Source organism: Pelmatolapia mariae, linkage group LG7, assembly GCF_036321145.2.
Source record: "Pelmatolapia mariae isolate MD_Pm_ZW linkage group LG7, Pm_UMD_F_2, whole genome shotgun sequence".
NCBI classification, from domain to species: domain Eukaryota; kingdom Metazoa; phylum Chordata; class Actinopteri; order Cichliformes; family Cichlidae; genus Pelmatolapia; species Pelmatolapia mariae.
Window position 1 is genome coordinate 42,840,877 of NC_086233.1, and position 16,087 is coordinate 42,856,963.

At 37.0% G+C, this 16,087-nt stretch overlaps 1 long non-coding RNA gene across 6 annotated transcripts in view; it reads left to right on the forward strand.

Annotated features, from left to right (window-relative positions):
- The window catches only part of LOC134631147 (uncharacterized), a 56,437-nt gene extending 41,049 nt beyond the window's left edge, over positions 1–15,388 (forward strand). For all 6 annotated transcript variants that reach the window (XR_010094365.1, XR_010094369.1, XR_010094370.1 and 3 more), the window contains 5 exons: positions 7,657–7,711; positions 9,620–9,731; positions 12,319–12,394; positions 12,934–12,970; positions 14,464–15,388. This is a non-coding gene — a long non-coding RNA (uncharacterized LOC134631147). The remainder of the gene's footprint in view (positions 1–7,656; positions 7,712–9,619; positions 9,732–12,318; positions 12,395–12,933; positions 12,971–14,463) is intronic.
- Positions 15,389–16,087: the final 699 nt, after the last annotated feature.

Here is a 16,087-nt window from a genome sequence, read left to right on the forward strand (position 1 = left end):
AGAAAATTTATCGATCAAATTCCCAGTCTTCCCCAGCACATTCGCTCCACTCTCTCCACAGGACAGAGCAGATGTCCATTTACACTAAACGTCCACACATGTGGCTTTTCATAATGTAAATAGTATAGAAAGGGTAATTTTAGGGTCACCAAATGTGTAGTAACCAGAGCTTTATACCTGTAGACCTGCTCACAGGTGTGAACACTGAGTTGCTGGGACACAAAAGCTAATTTACACATTATAATGATGATACAGGAACAAGAGAATTTGAGGATACTTGCACAATGAATTTATTTAAACAAAAGAGTACAAAAAATGTAAAATACAAAAATCGATTCTTAAAAATAATCTTCTCAGGCTGACCTGATTCAGAAAATGGTACATTTTAAAAAGTGTATTTACTTTGGCTATATGTGGTTTAAAATGATCCACCCCCCACCTCCAGCCAGCCACACACACACACACACAAACACACACACACACACACACACGCACGCACACACACGAAATGCTGTCTTTCCATTTTCCATTTATCACTCATAAAATCTCAAACGTCATATGTGGAAATGTCCCTGCGCTGCAGCTGCTGTTTGTTTGTTCTTGTTCTTGTTGTTTTTCTTTTCTTCTTTTTCATACGTTTCCTCTTCCTATATTTTGGATGTTATAGCACTACTTTACTTTTAGTAAACAAGGCAATTTACTCAGGGCATAAATGTGAGTTCTTATGTGCTGAGGGTTTGACACTGGTTGCATCAAGCTCACCTGATTATGTTGAGTTATGAACTTTTTTGAGTGTCAAAAAGAAAAAAGACATATATTTATTTTTCTATCTAATTTAGCTTTTACTTAATTCAGTTTAATGTAGAGCTTGGACAGGAGAGAGAAAACCAAAAAAACAAAACTAAGTAACCAAACTTTTTCTTTTTAGAACCATTGGTTTTAGTTTCATGTAGTCATTCGGTGTAGTTATTGGTTGTAATCTGAACACAGCAGCAGTGATAGACAGGCTGCATAAATGATGATGTATATACAGTCTTTTAGCTCATTTATTTTTCTTGTGTAAATGCACTTACTCCTGTTTTGATGATGATGTTTTGATGTATTTAGCCAGTAAGAAAAATCTTCCATTGACTAAGTATCCCAAACAACCCCCCACCCCAGCTTCATAATCACTTTTGTTATATATTTAAATTGATCTTTTTTGTACCGTCTCCCTGACATGAAAATTCAAGTACAGTGTAGCTCTAGAAAAATAAACAGGATCAGCTGATCATCACAGATCACCCAAGAGCCTCCCCATAAGGTTTTAGGATACTAACGTGCAGGTTTAATTTTATGACTAACCTGGTTAGATTTTTCCAGCCATACTCCCTCCATACTTTGAATTAAATGATCCAGAAAGATGTGCTCAAAGTTGTGATACTAAACAGTGCATAAACAGGGGAAAAAAACTGGACAGGACAAATAAGAAGGATTCAGGGTTTGTGTTTCCTTGACTAAAAGCTGTGTTACACAGATACACTGATAACAATTAAAGAAAACCACTAAAAAAGCATGTTAAAAGCAGTATAATACAACTGTCAGCTCAATTTATGACACACATGAAAAAAAGAGTAAAAAAAAAAAAAACCCCAGAAACTAAGCTTTGACTGTGTGTTTCAACAAATCTAGTCATGACAATGTGATAAATTCTACTGGAAACAACTGAATTAAAAGATTAAGAGATGTGGCTAAATACTTTGACCATATAGTGTACATGACATTGTCAGGATACTCATTTAAGAAAAAAGCATAGAATTTAAATAGTCCCCTTGTTTACTACTTTCATTAATTCTAGATTTTAAAAAAGTGAATAAAACAAAACAAATTAGATTCTAATTATTTAGAGATCACTTTTGGAAAATCATCACATCAAATCCACTGTCTTTTCTCAGTATGCCACTCCACTACAGTCTTTCCACAGAATCAGAGCAGTGCTAAACTCATATGTGTCTTACTTAGTGGTATGCACCAGTAATTCAACATTATAATTTAAATTTGCAGCGTGTAACCAAACTGACAAATTGCAAAGCCTGTGCTTTATTATTTTAGATTTTAACATAACTTCATGTTTCAATGTATTAAAACAAAGGACTAAAAATAAATACAAACAATCTTCAAAGTAATTTTTCCTCACTTGCATGCGTTCTTCACCTTTGCGTAAAGTATAATTGTGTGACTAACTTCAGGTGCTCATCTTGTCTTATTATTTTCATTTTGAGAGACTGGTGCAAAATTTGCAAACTAAAGAGTTTTAATGGACTCTTGTGTACTTAGAGATTTCTGAATGGTTATGTGCAGATTTTTGTCTTTTCTTTTTCCAACAGATGACATTCAGTGAACTTGTAAACGAAGCTCTTCACCTGTTGGGCATTCAAATGTATAAATAAAACAAATATAATTACATTTAGGCAAAACTGGAATGTGGAAAATGAACAGATTAAATCCACTGTCTTTTCCCAGCATCTTCACTACACTAGTTTTTCCACAGCACTAAACAGTGTTGCATTTAATCCAACAGTCCAGACTTATGGCTTGTTTACTGTTAATTGTTTATGGCATCTTTTTAACATTTACTTTAAATTTACAGTTTGGAAAAGAGCAAGATGCAAGCAGGTAAAGAAGAAAACAAAAGTTAAAACAAACTTAAAAACAAAGCTGCTTAAAGGTTCATCTCACATATGATGTTTAGATAAGAACATAGAAAAAATTCAGTCAGTTAATTTATTAAAAACAAATGAATACAAAGAATCTTAGAGACAATTCTGTTCTTAGAAGCTCCAATTTTCCTTCACTTCCACGTCTTTTTCACTTATGTGAAAAGTGTAATTGTGGGGAACTCTTCAGCTGCTTCGCTTGTCCTGTTATTTTCTTTCCAATACGGCCGGAGCTAAATTTGTAAACTGAAGAGTTTAATGGATCCTTGTGTACCTGAATGCGTCTCAGTGGTTTTGTTTGCTTACTTGGAAATTGTTTTCTTTGCGTTTATCTATATGTAACATTAAGTCACTCAGCAAACTTGTAAACAGAGCTCTTCTCTTTTTGGGCACTCATCACACACTGAGGACACTCTTTCATTTTTGGAAAGTCAAAAAAGTACAATTAAAACAATGCATGCATCATCACGTGTGCGACCTCCAGTAGTTTAAGATGTAATTTATACTCAAAATAAAACAAATGTGATTACGTTTAGCTGTAGCTGGAGTAAAATGTAAGCAGACAAAGACAACACAAAGCAAAAAAACTTTTTTTTTAACATGTATTCTGCTTACAAGGGAAAGCGCTTGATACTCAGAGGTTCATTTCACAAAATGAGAACAAAGAACATGTGTACTTAAACAAATTCTTTTAGGAAAATAAATTAATATAATTCAATTTGTCTATTCGTAAGAATTGCAAGCTTGCCTCAGCCTCAGTTTTCCATCTATCACTATCACATATTTTCAGACTGAATAAAACTGAATGTCCTTGGTCTGCAGCTGCTCTTTGCTCTCTCTTTATCCTGGTTCTTGTTTTTAGAGGTGGCACCAAAACTGTTGAGCAAATGTTTTTAATTGGTTTTGAACAGCAAAGTTTTTGGATGTTGAACCTGTTATTGTGCAGATATGGACAGATGTTTTCTGTGACAGATCAACATTTGATCAACATTCAGTGCTGATCAAATGTTTTGCTACTGCACGTGCATCACATTGTCATGACATACTTTAGTTTATTGAGTCAAAAGGTTTTTCATCTGTCTCACAGCTCCATAGAGCTGATGAATCCCATTTTTAGGCAATAATAGTGCTGATTTTCATAATTTCCTCCTTTTTTTATATCTTTTAGATGCTATGAAAAGTCACAAATACTCACACTACCTTTACTAAAAGGGGCATTGTGCTATTGTATATGTGAATTCACACATACTGACTCTTTCACATAACTTAAAGCTCACCTGATTGTAGGAAAACTGTTGAACGTAATAACGAATACGGGATTTTTAAACAACTTTATATTTTGTCTCAAATGTAGTTAAGTGTCTCTAACTCTCATTAATTGCTGGCTTGGGTATAAGTCAGAAAAACAATAAACAAAACCACAACAGGGATCCAGGTATACTTAGAAAAAGGAAAACCTCTTGTGTCCTAATCATCTTGATAGGACACAAGATCTTGATACATCTTATTGGAATACAGCAGCAGTGACACATAAAGTATATCATTGGTCAAATGATGTCCTGAGAAACTGAGAGGTTTATACACGTACATATTGTCTTAATATTATTTTTATTTTTTGTTGTTGTTGTTCTTTCGTGGATATATAGTTGTCTTCATGCTCGATAACTCTATCTTCTTTAAATTACCAAGGTTGGCACACAATTGTCGAAGTTATTTGGGATCTTCGGCCTAACATATCCTGTAATGTGTTAACCTTTTGCGTTTACATTAACTAAGAATGTTTGTAATGGGCTCTGGAAAACATGAGATGGTCACTGTAGAGCATAATTAGTCATTTGTGTTCATGAATAACCTGTTTAGATCATTTTATACAGCTGTGATTTAAGATTTTTACACTTCACTGTGCAAATTTCATGCTGTTTTAATCTAAAACTTCATTTCTATGCTTACTTACCTACTTCAGAATACCGAGTTTCATCATGTCTCCTTTATGGATTAATTGAAGGCTCACATGATGATTTGAGCTACACCATTCAAAGCCATGTTGAGGAAAATTTTTTAAATCTCTTTTTATACAATAGCATCTTTTTTTACCTGCTATGGTACGTATTTCAGTATTTTTCTCTGTTAATTTTTTGAAATGTTTTCAGTTTCTTACTTAACTATGAAACCATATGCAACACAGCTTAGTACTTTTTCTTCATTGTGTACTCACTATATTTTCCTAACTGTGATTCTCTGTCGAGGCTTATGCATTCTACACATGTAGCTAAACATATAGCTATTTTAATGGATGAGTATGTATGTGAATTTTTTATTATTTTATTTTGTTTTGTTTCTCTCTCTCTCGCTCTCTCTCGCTCTCTCTCTCTCTCTCTCTCTCTCTCTCTCTCACACACACACACACACACACACACACACACACTCACAGAGAGAGAGAAAAAAAGAACGTAGATATCAACTTTAAAGTAATTTCATGCAGCTAGTCATTGGTTGGCTATAGGTTAGCATGCAGACTTATTCATCCACTATCTGGAAGGTTGATGGTTCAGTCTACAAGATGCTGGTCCCCAGAAAACTGCACATTGATAGATCTTCAGTGTGTATGACAGAAAAATATGAAATAAGTTCTATATGAGTGCTGTTTGTAGTTTATAAAGTTTTTGGGGGGTAGATGAAAGGTCTAGAAAGGACCTTGCAAGAAATTGCAATCAACTCTCCATTTCTACACTACTATATGCTTGCATCGGGTTAAAGACCACTCAATATTTATTTGGTTTTACATAAGAGGTAAGAGTTAGTTCAGCTGTACCCTGTGTTGGCTCTTTCAAGCAAGTTAATTTAATACTGGTGCCTGACTGTGGGACTGTTAACAATCATCAGGAGTGCAGAAACTTTTCTGTCATAAAACCAAAAAGGCAGTGCTTAATGTGCTGAGATCAAACAGGGAGGAGTGTTATTTCCTTTAAGGTCTTGAATGCTCTTATTTGTTTGTGGAGATTTTTATGATTTCAAGGATTAGAAAAAAGGGAACAGATGTACGTCAGTGTTGCGGCTTCAAACTTCAAGTCAAATTGTAATATCTGATTTTCTACAGGACGCTTTTCACAGTGTGGATGGAAAAAGAAACATTATTATTTCACAGCTAATTCAGCAAAAAGGTTGTTTTAAATGTTCTGTGAGTCCCTTGTTTGATTTTATCATTTTTAATCTGCCCACTGAAAACAATTTCTTGTTTTTTGAATTCAGTCATATCACACGTGATACTGTAAGATTAACAACGACTATTAGATTAAAAACACCAGAAGAGCAGAAACTCTACTATCATAGAGACAAAATTAGAGTCCTTGCTTTTTTATTTGACCTCTATCAAGACCCGATGCTCGGCAGCCATTTTGCTGCAAACACTCAATGGCTTGGTAGTCAGGCATATGAGAGCTTGGAGGATAAAAACCTCCTCTTCTGTCATTATTGTGGTTGTTTTCCATATCTCCATGTAGCTTGTTTCCATATCTAGATGTAAGAGGGGGATTTTTTTTCCCAAGCAAAATTGGCTATAAAAGCCTGTCATAAGCAGTGTAGCCTCCTCTAGTCTGAGAGAAAATGGCTGACTGTACAGCTGAAAGCACAGAGTTTCTGAGAAGCAGAGCAGTACTCCTGCATCTCTGCTTTTAAGGCAAGGTTGTTCCAAAAAAGGTTGACATCAAACACTCAGAAATTAGAAATGATGGCATTTTAGATAATGGATGTTATGAAAGAGGAAAATTTGTGGTCATCTTTTTGAAAAGTACTACAGTTATATTTATATTGGTTTTACATTACAATACACAGAACATCAAGTAACATGCACATGCAGTGAGTGTGCGTCTGTCATAAAAGAGACAATAAAACTACGAGGATCCATACACACGCTCACACACAAGGTTCACACTGAGACCTTAAAAATTAAATGGAGACACTCATTTTAAAGAAAATATTAATTGTAGTAAACGGAAAAAAAAAAAAAACATTATAAGTCTTAATCCACAGATACAGGCCAGGATTTTATTTTATTATTATTATTTTGCTGTTTTAGGTTTCAGAAAAAACATGAATAAAATGTATATATATGTATACATATATTAAAAACAAGAAAGAAACACAAAAGATCTGTATATGATATGATACTATGAAATCTTCAGATGCACAAAAGCATACTGAGTTTTGTGTGATGGGGTTCAACTACAACGTGTACACATGCAAACAGAAGTAATGTCAGCAGGTGAGAGGTGTGCAGTTGTCAGTTTGGAGTAAAAAACAAAAGCGATATGCACGTGATGTGCTTTAAATATTTGTAGTGACCACTGGCTATGGTTAGTGAATTACATAGGACTTATTATAATTCATCATTGTTGTGTGTGTGCATCTGTATTTCCTTCCTGAAACTAATAAAAATCATCACATAGACTGACTGTGCATGTCAGTTGGTGTGTGTCTGCTCCCTGCAATTGTATTCATCTGCTACTACATGACTATTTTGTGTACCTCACATACTATATAAAGTATGTATTTACTCAATACTTAATATGTGTGTGTGTGTGTGTCACTATAACATAGCAGCAGCTGCAAAATCAGTCCTGCTTAGAAGGCGAACTGTGAGCAGTCTGTCCTGTAGGCTGGAGGGCTTTAAAAAAGCAGGACACCCACTATTTGTGTCCCACACCAACAAAGAGTCCCGGCCCTGTTACCCGGGCTGACTGTTTTACCATTAATTACAGTCCCAGCACCGAGCACTGATTAAATATGAAAGCTATACTTTTTTTTTTTTTTTTGCATGTTTATTTTCCACTGCTTGATATATGTTTATGGCATCTTAGCTGTAGCCTGGTCATTTGCTGCACATAATTTTGGGTCAGTATGTGTGGATGTCCCCAAAAGTGTGTGCACAAGATTTATCTTTAATCTTTGTGTGTATCTTTAGGTCAAAAAGAAAGAAAATGGAAACTAACACGACCGATGACAGAAAAGAAGAAAAGGTTAGAAAACAAAAGCTCTTGGGTCCAGCAGGGTGGGAGCAGCAGCTGGACGGGCAGCACTCAGATCAAGCAACACTTTTGTTTCCATCAGCACCGCCTGAAAATCCAGAAAGTCAAACAGGTTTAAGTGAGACACATCCACACCCCCTGCACTCAGAACCAGTCAGAGTGGCCTAATCCTGGGGCAAAGTAAACGGGGTGTGACCTGTGATTGCTCAAGTATGAATGAAATCTTTTCTTATTGAATGTGAAGTTATAATTTTTGAAGAAAACTACATTTCTCAAAATCTAAAGTAATTTCTTTCCACCACAAACTCAGAAAACAATTATCTCAGTTTCAAAAATTAGAAAATCAAGGTAAACCCTAAAGACATTTGGCAAGTTTTTGCAGGTACAGGTGAAAAAAAGGTGGAGCAAGGAAAGGAAAAAAGCCCAGTCAAGTTCCAACAAGCACAGCAGGAATAGTCTCAGTTAAAAAAAAACATCTATAGCAATGAACCTAGTTTATGTCAGTAAATGCAGGGAAGTTATGCTCCCGCTTAAGTACACCTCCAAGAACCAGTTTTAAACCACCTTTTAGACTGCGTCAGCATATTTGAGACTCTTTAAAGCTGCAGAAAGAGTGAGACTTAGTCATGATTAAACAATGCAGGTAGATAAATTGTATTCCAGCTCTTAAGTAGCTTCTGGAACATAAGGCGCAAACACTACCGCGGCCTAATGTGACCTAAGGTGACATTTTGTTTGCTGATTATGGAGTTTGTTTGTTTGTTTGTTTTATTTCTTGTTAGTAAAATTTTGTTATTTTAAGACATTCTATCAGCTATTGATAGAGTAAAACTGGATTAAATCTCATACTAATTCTCTGATTATCAAACCAATTCTTTAGGGACCCCATAAAGGAACTTTGGATCCTGAATTAGGGAAGAGTTTTGAATTCCAGAATACCAAATCTGAGTTCTTTATCTTTCAACCACAAAAAAATAAAAACCTTGTATGTCTCCAGAATTTTAAAATCTATATTGAAGACTTAGGACATGAAAAACAATGGGAAGACCACTTAAAAAAACAGAGAAGTTCAGCTTTCTTGGAAAAACAGCACTAAAGGCCCTTTAACATTGAAAACATGCGCTGGGTAAATCTCTGCCCTACAGGATTAAGTATTTTCTACAAAATTTGTAAAAATGTCTTGACAAGAAATGATCTGAAGGGTTTTTTTGAGTCTGTACCGATGCTTCTGTGTCTGGATTTAAGCTTAATGATTGCTTACACACTCAACCACCAGTTTATAAGGTACAGCGAGGAAAGACTAACACACTCTGATACAGTTCGAATCATTCATTCCCCAAAAATATCTTATGAGGACTGTAAAAACTTTGATATTTGTAATAAAAAATGTTAAATGGAAAAAAGTGATATTGTGTTATACTGATGGATGGTTTTGTTTATTGATGTCAATAGGGTGGACACAATAATGGAAACATCTTTTAGTATAATGCAATACAATACAGGATAAAGCTGAATCTAAACCTCTCTAAAACCAATCTTTCATTTTAAAACATTTTAAACCTTCAGTCACTTTTTGTTGTACTGATTTTATTTACTGATTTATTGTAGGACTGTTGTATCATAATACCAAGGATTATTAATTAATTTTAATTTTGAAGGTTAGTGGCAAGGTTTGCAGAGAGACACCTTTAGAAACTGGCTGAATAAAAAAATATGTCTAAATCTTCATCATACTTGAAACAGAACATGTTAACCAGATCCTACCCAGTATTCTTTTAAAGGCAAATATTAGACAATCTGGGAGCCTAAATTAAGATATATATGTACTTACTGGAGACCTCACATATGAACAATTTAGAAATTCTACTGTGTCTTTGTGTGTGTTTGTCTGGTTGTTAGGAACCTGCAGGGTCGGCACCTAACTCAGAGATTATTGTGCCTTGGCGCACATTTGGTGCCAGGTGGCTTGCTGTCCTGTGCGTCATTTTGAAAATTCCTCACAGCAGATACAGTAAGAGCTGGTGAAGTGGCAAAATGGCATTTTGAGATATCGTACTGATGTTGTAAACTTCTGAAATGTCAAGCTGCAGATTAAATGTAAAAAGTTGTGTAATTTGAATGTAAATTTGAAACTGCTTTTAATGCAGATGTAAAACTGCTAATGCCAAACTTAAAAGAAAAATACATTTTAACTCCTTTAAATTTTGCTCACATGGTGGTATTGCTTTCTAATTTACTAGATTCTGTGTGCGTGTATGTGTATGTGTGTGCGTGTTTATGTATGTGTGTGTGTGTGTGTGTACATAAATTCTGTTTCTGATCACTTTCGTATATAGCTACTAAATGTAAAATTGTGCACAGTGTGTGTAAGAATGACTTCATGCACATGAATGTCACTGTCTTCAAAAACGTGAGTGTCAATAGTTGTCCGTGTGTGTGTAGGAAATTGTGTTTGTCTAAATGTCTTTCTGAGCACCTACGTAGATATATTCCAAGTGTGTGCAACATAATACACATTAACCCACTCATTCCCACAGAGCTGGACATGAAAAAGTAACACTTCTAATAAAAATGTAAATGTAGAATTGCAGGAAGATACCTAGACGTACACACACATGCACACACACTTCTAACAGCTGGAAATGGTGTGTGTGGAAATGAAGTGGTGTGTGTGTGTGTGTGTGTGTGTGTGTGTGTGTGTGTGTGTGTGTGTGTGTGTGTGTGTGTGTGTGTGTGTGTGTGTGTGTGTGAAATAGACAAAGCTGAGAGAGAAAAATATTTAAACATATAACAGTAATAAATATATAATATTATATTAATTAAATACTAACTTTACCTGTGTGTGGGACTATGAGGCGTTCATCTATGAACAAAACTGTGACACGTATGACACATAAATGTGAAGCTTATTTTAAGGTTATGGTAAAAACTAGTTTGTGGTGCCATAGTGTCAAGGTGGACGGTGGTTTTAGGGTGTAAGTGGGTAAAATGTGATCAGCTTAGCCTCTGAAATTATGTCAGAATGAGCGTGTAGCTGTGTGGTGAGGAGAGACTGGCTGAAAGTTAAACATGAGCAATGCTTTGTGGTTTGGATTTTTTTAAAGGCAAAATTTAAACTGTAAACATGCAGAAAGATCCCCAGACATAGACACACGCACTCCTAACGGCTCAAATCTGTGTGTGTGTGTGTGTGTGTGTGTGTGTGTGTGTGTGTGTGTGTGTGTGTGTGTGTGTGTGTGTGTGTGTGTGTGTAACCACAGCAGAAAAAGCTTAGATAGACAAATATTCAAACTTATAACCTTATATATAATAATCCTTGTGTACAACTTTACAATTTAGAAAACACTAATTTTAGCTGTGTGTTGCACTACGAGGCATTTCTGAACATTGCTGAACAAAACTGAGACGTGTGATGCATAAATGTGAGGCTTATTTTACGGTGGTTTGTGGTGCTGTAGTGTCAAAGTGGACTGTAGTTTTGGGGTGTGCATAAGTAAAATGTGGTCAGTGTAGTATCTGAAAATGTGTGAGAAAGAGTGTGTGACATGCGTGACGCATAAATGTGTAGCTTATTTTTTCTCTTTTTTGATATCTGAGAGAAAACTATTATGACAAACACTTTTTATAGAGCTTTGGGTAGAAATTAGCTGCTGTTCTGTTCATTTTAATGTGTTTGTAATGAAGGAGAGTCATTATTATCTGGGGTGATTTTTGCGTGTGTGTGTGTGTGTGTGTGTGTGTGTGTGTGTGTGTGTGTACGGGTTCGTACTATCCTGGTGGGGACCAAAATCTGACTTTTACTATCCTGGTGGGGACTTTCTGCACCGTGGGGACCAAAATCCAGGTCCCCTCGGGGTTGAAAGCAATTTTCACACTCAAAATGCGGTTTTACTGTCAGGGTTACAATTAGGTTATGGTTAGGTTTAGGGTAAGGGTTAGGGTTAGGCATTCATTTTTAATGGTTAGGGTTAGGGTAAGGGGCTAGGGAAAGCATTATGTCAATGGGATGTCCCCACGAGGATAGCAAACCAGACATGTGTGTGTGTGTGTGTGTGTGTGTGTGTGTGTGTGTGTGTGTGTGTGTGGTAAATTAGCAGTTTATATGTTCAGGGATGCTTTTGTAGTTTAAAAGCAAAATGTTTCAGGAGGTGCAGGGTTTGGTGCTGTGAGTGTGTGTGTGCATATGTGCGAGTGGGAGTGCAGACACTGTACGTCTGTGTGTCTCCATGTTGTGGACATGCAGGATTCAGAGGTGTGTGTGTTTCTGTGTTCAGTTTCAAAATGGATGTTTTTTTCTTTTCTTTTCATTTGTCTATAATAGTAAGACTTTGATTCGATGGTACAGACAGGAATAAATATTAAATGTGGAAGTGTTTGGTTTCCTTCTTATAAATATGTTTGCTTGCCCATGCGATTGTGTGTGTGTGTGTGCGTGTGTGTGCGTGTGTGTGCGTGTGCGCGGGCCCTTACTATTATGAAGCAGAGTGTGTGTGCCATTGTTTAATGTGTGCTTGAGCATGTTTCGCTTAGAAAAAAAAGACTCCACTGTACAGTGACAGTAAATGTAATAGTTTGTAATATGATGTCTTTTCTTGCAGAACAATGAGATACACACGTGGACAAGAGGCTGAACATGCTCATGGGCGGCTCTTCAGCTGGACACACACATGGCAGGTGATTATGTGTTGTATATGTTATCTTATAAAAACAGGAGTAAATATATATCCTCTCAAACTACATGCATTTTAAAATAATCTATTCATAAACCTGTCCTTAGAAACTGTTCATTAGCTAACAAAGGGAATCTGTAAATACTATAATTTCATTAGAAACAGCTGATTTTACCTTTTTTAAAACGTTGGGGCATAAGCAAAAGCAAACGTCTCTACTCTCAAGACTGTTAAAATATACTGTGAAGTATGGTTTTATATTTTAGTGTGTATATTATGCTAAAATTGCTAAAAATTGCAAATGCAAAGAAACGACCCAGATGAGTCATATTTGCTGTGATGTTTCAGTCGTCAGTCATTTATAAAAGGTATGAAAATACGAGTTGCTTATTTGATAAAAATAAAATTTGACTCTCTCTCTCTCTCTCTCTCTCTCTCTCTCTCTCTCTGTATGTGTGTGTGTGTGTGTGTGTGTGTGTGTGTGTGTGTGTGTGTGTGTGTGTGTGTGTGTGTGTGTGTGTGTGTGTGTGTGTGTGTATCCAGATGCAAATCCTGTGACCTTGTTGCCGTCGGACCGCAGGTATGTAAGAAATCAAAACATGTAAAACTTAATTGTAAATGTTGTAGAGAAGTTGCACTGAATTTTTTTCTCTTGTCGTATATTTTTAAGGCTTTGAATATGACTCTCGGGGCAGATATTTGTAAATGGAGTGATCACATTTTAGAGACAGTTTGCGTCTTCTATAAGTCCTGAGTGTTGCCACTTTCACGGAAAACATTGGGGGCGTGTAAAGGGAGAATTACGCCGCATTTTGCTGTGCTGTGTTGCTGGAAGGCTTGTGATAAAAGTTGTGTTTCGGGCTGAAATAAACGTGCTGCTTTACAGACGTTAAACAGCCAATATTGTCAGGTAAAGAGACACAAATGGGACAGGGAGTAGTCGCTGTGGGGTGGACAGCTGTGCGTAAATGGCATCCCAGGACTTGTCTGGTCGCATGATCTTGGCAAATGTATGTCTGATGACAGACGTGGATCGACCTGTGTAGAGCAGAGGTCAGTTGTTTACTTTTATGAAGCTTTGTTCCCGTTGAAGGATGCTCTCTGTGCGTCTTAGGCTGTGCGCATTTCAGCACCACGGAGGTGGACAGCAACGCACAAACGGCTCAGAATTAAAGGAAACCTCGACACGTTGTTTGAGTCTCTTCTAAATTCTGGTCAGTGCTATATAAATATAAAGTGAAATACTGCTAGAAGAAATATTTCATATTTTAAATGCTACTTATATTCATGTTAAAATATGAAATGAAAGGCCCCTAGCTTCAGCATCGACCGTCGATGTCTCTTTTAATACTTTGTCAACGTCACTCGTTACTCTGAACTTTGTGTCGTTATGGATTTTTTAAATATATATACATACCTCTCAATTTCTAGCAGTTGTTACTGCCCTTATAATTCATGTTTCACAATCAATTTAGGAATATTGCAGATTACATCTGGACAAACTAATGCTGAAGGGAAGGGAAGAAAATATTGTGAGAGTAAAAACGGATTTGTGGTGCTGTGAAGCCAAAGTGCACAGTGGTTTTAGGGTGTGTGGGGGTAAAATGTGGTTAGCATAGGCTCCGATAATGTGTGTGAAAGACTGTGTGCCAGTGTGGTGAGGGGAGCGGGGCAGAAACTTAAACATGGGCAGTGCTTTGTGTTATGCGACTTAGGTGAGAGGTGCTAAGGGTTATCGATACTGGGAGGGGTGGGTACAATTTTCATGTACACAAAACAAAACCCTTGAAATGGGAACAAGCCGAAGCTGTGGTTATATTTGTGATTACGTGACAAGCTGGTAGAAACATACAAGTATAAACATGCTTGTACCTTTTGGTATATTTAATACTAAAACGTGCCAAAATAATCCAACATCGTGCACGTGAAGAGTCGGTGGGGAAACTGATATGCAAAAGTGTGTGTGTGGTGCACTTTCTCTGCGTGTTTAAAGTCTTACAGATACAGACACATGTGAACATTTTCACGGGGAAATTGTGCACGTCTAAATCCTAACTTTTTTCCTCTTTTTAGCTATTTGACTGCGAGGACGTGGCCGTGACGTGACTGTGGACATCTGATAGACCGTGTGTATGTGTATGTGTGTGTGTCATTTGTAAAAATAAATAAAATGATATTTTTGAAATCCATTTAAAGACAATGTGATGCTACTATCTTTCTTACATAAATTGTGCCAGAGAAATTACATTTCCCTGGCACAATTAAACATTCAGTCTATTGTTTTAATGTTAAGAAATTGCCTGCATATGTTTGTTTTAATAAACAGCCTTATGTCAGAGCCTGTGTGTTGATAATTATGTATTATTATTTAATTCAGCTATGTGATATTGGCTGTGTTGAGGTTGCAGGATGCCAATCGGTACTTAAAAATATTTTAAACATGTGTTTTTTAAAGATTACTTTGTAAAAGATGACAATTTAACACGACATTTGTAAATGTATTTTATGTCTGCTGTGTGTAAGGGTGATTGAGAGACAGCCAGTCACTAATACTCTTAATTTTATCCTGTTTGAAGCTGTTACACAACTTGCTGCTCCTTCTCGTCAGTGTCACGTTGACTTCGATCTCTTCTCTTCTGTCAAAGAATACGAGCAGCTGCATCATGTCTACAAGCAAACAATCTTATTCTTATACTTTTGCCCCTCTGCTGAGTACATGACAGCCCTCGCTTTGTCTCGTAGACCTTTTATTTGTCACAATTTTACGTTTAATTTGCGTGTGTGTGTGTGAGAGAGAGGAAGCATGGCGGCAGATGGGTGTGCTGGAGACTCCAAAAGCTGCTGCAAATAGCCTTTCGGGGTCGGAGTGGGGGAAACAGAGCACATACTGCCGAGCTTAAAATCATGACAGTCTGTTCTTGTGAAACATCTGGACTCTGTAAGCATGACTGGCTCATTTGTGTGTATGAAAATGTAGACAAAACAATAAAATAAAGCGACGGAACATTCACACGACTGTCTCAATGTTTATGTAACGCGCGCACACACATCTCTTCCTTGCTCAATGTTTTGGATGATGGGGAACTTACTACGATCGGACAATCTCGCGAGAGTGTGGCTACCAAGAGTGGGGTTGGGCATTGTAGTCTTCCCTTTTGGGGAGCACATTTTTGCATGTTGCGACAGAAATGTCTGTGATGGAGTTATCTGGAACAAAGAATTTAATCGGGGCGCCAAAAAAATCCCTCGCCGCACTTATCTCTGCATATTTAGTAGTTATCAGCAGTGTGATGCAAACAGAATACCTAAAATAGATGACTAACTCAGATCTAGCTGGGAACAGGCTGACCTCACTGATTGGCAATCACTTCAGCCAATAAAGCATCTCCAAATGCTCTCCATTGGGCGGGAGGACGCACACATTTTTCACCAATGAGAGCATCCTTTCATTCATAAAGTGGTGTGGGCAGTTTTTTTTCGCAGGCGTGGGTTTGGAGGGTTTCATAATCCTGACTGAAACCGTCAAACCTGTTCTGGTAAGAGCCAATACCTGACTCCGGATGGGAGCTGCCGTAATGTTTGTCCAATCGCTCCTCATCCCGGTCTCCCTTTGACCCACCCCATTTCATACAGAAAATCGAATGAATGGGGGAAGATCTGCCGTTGACTGACGCGCAAAGGAGCCTATAGAGGGGCT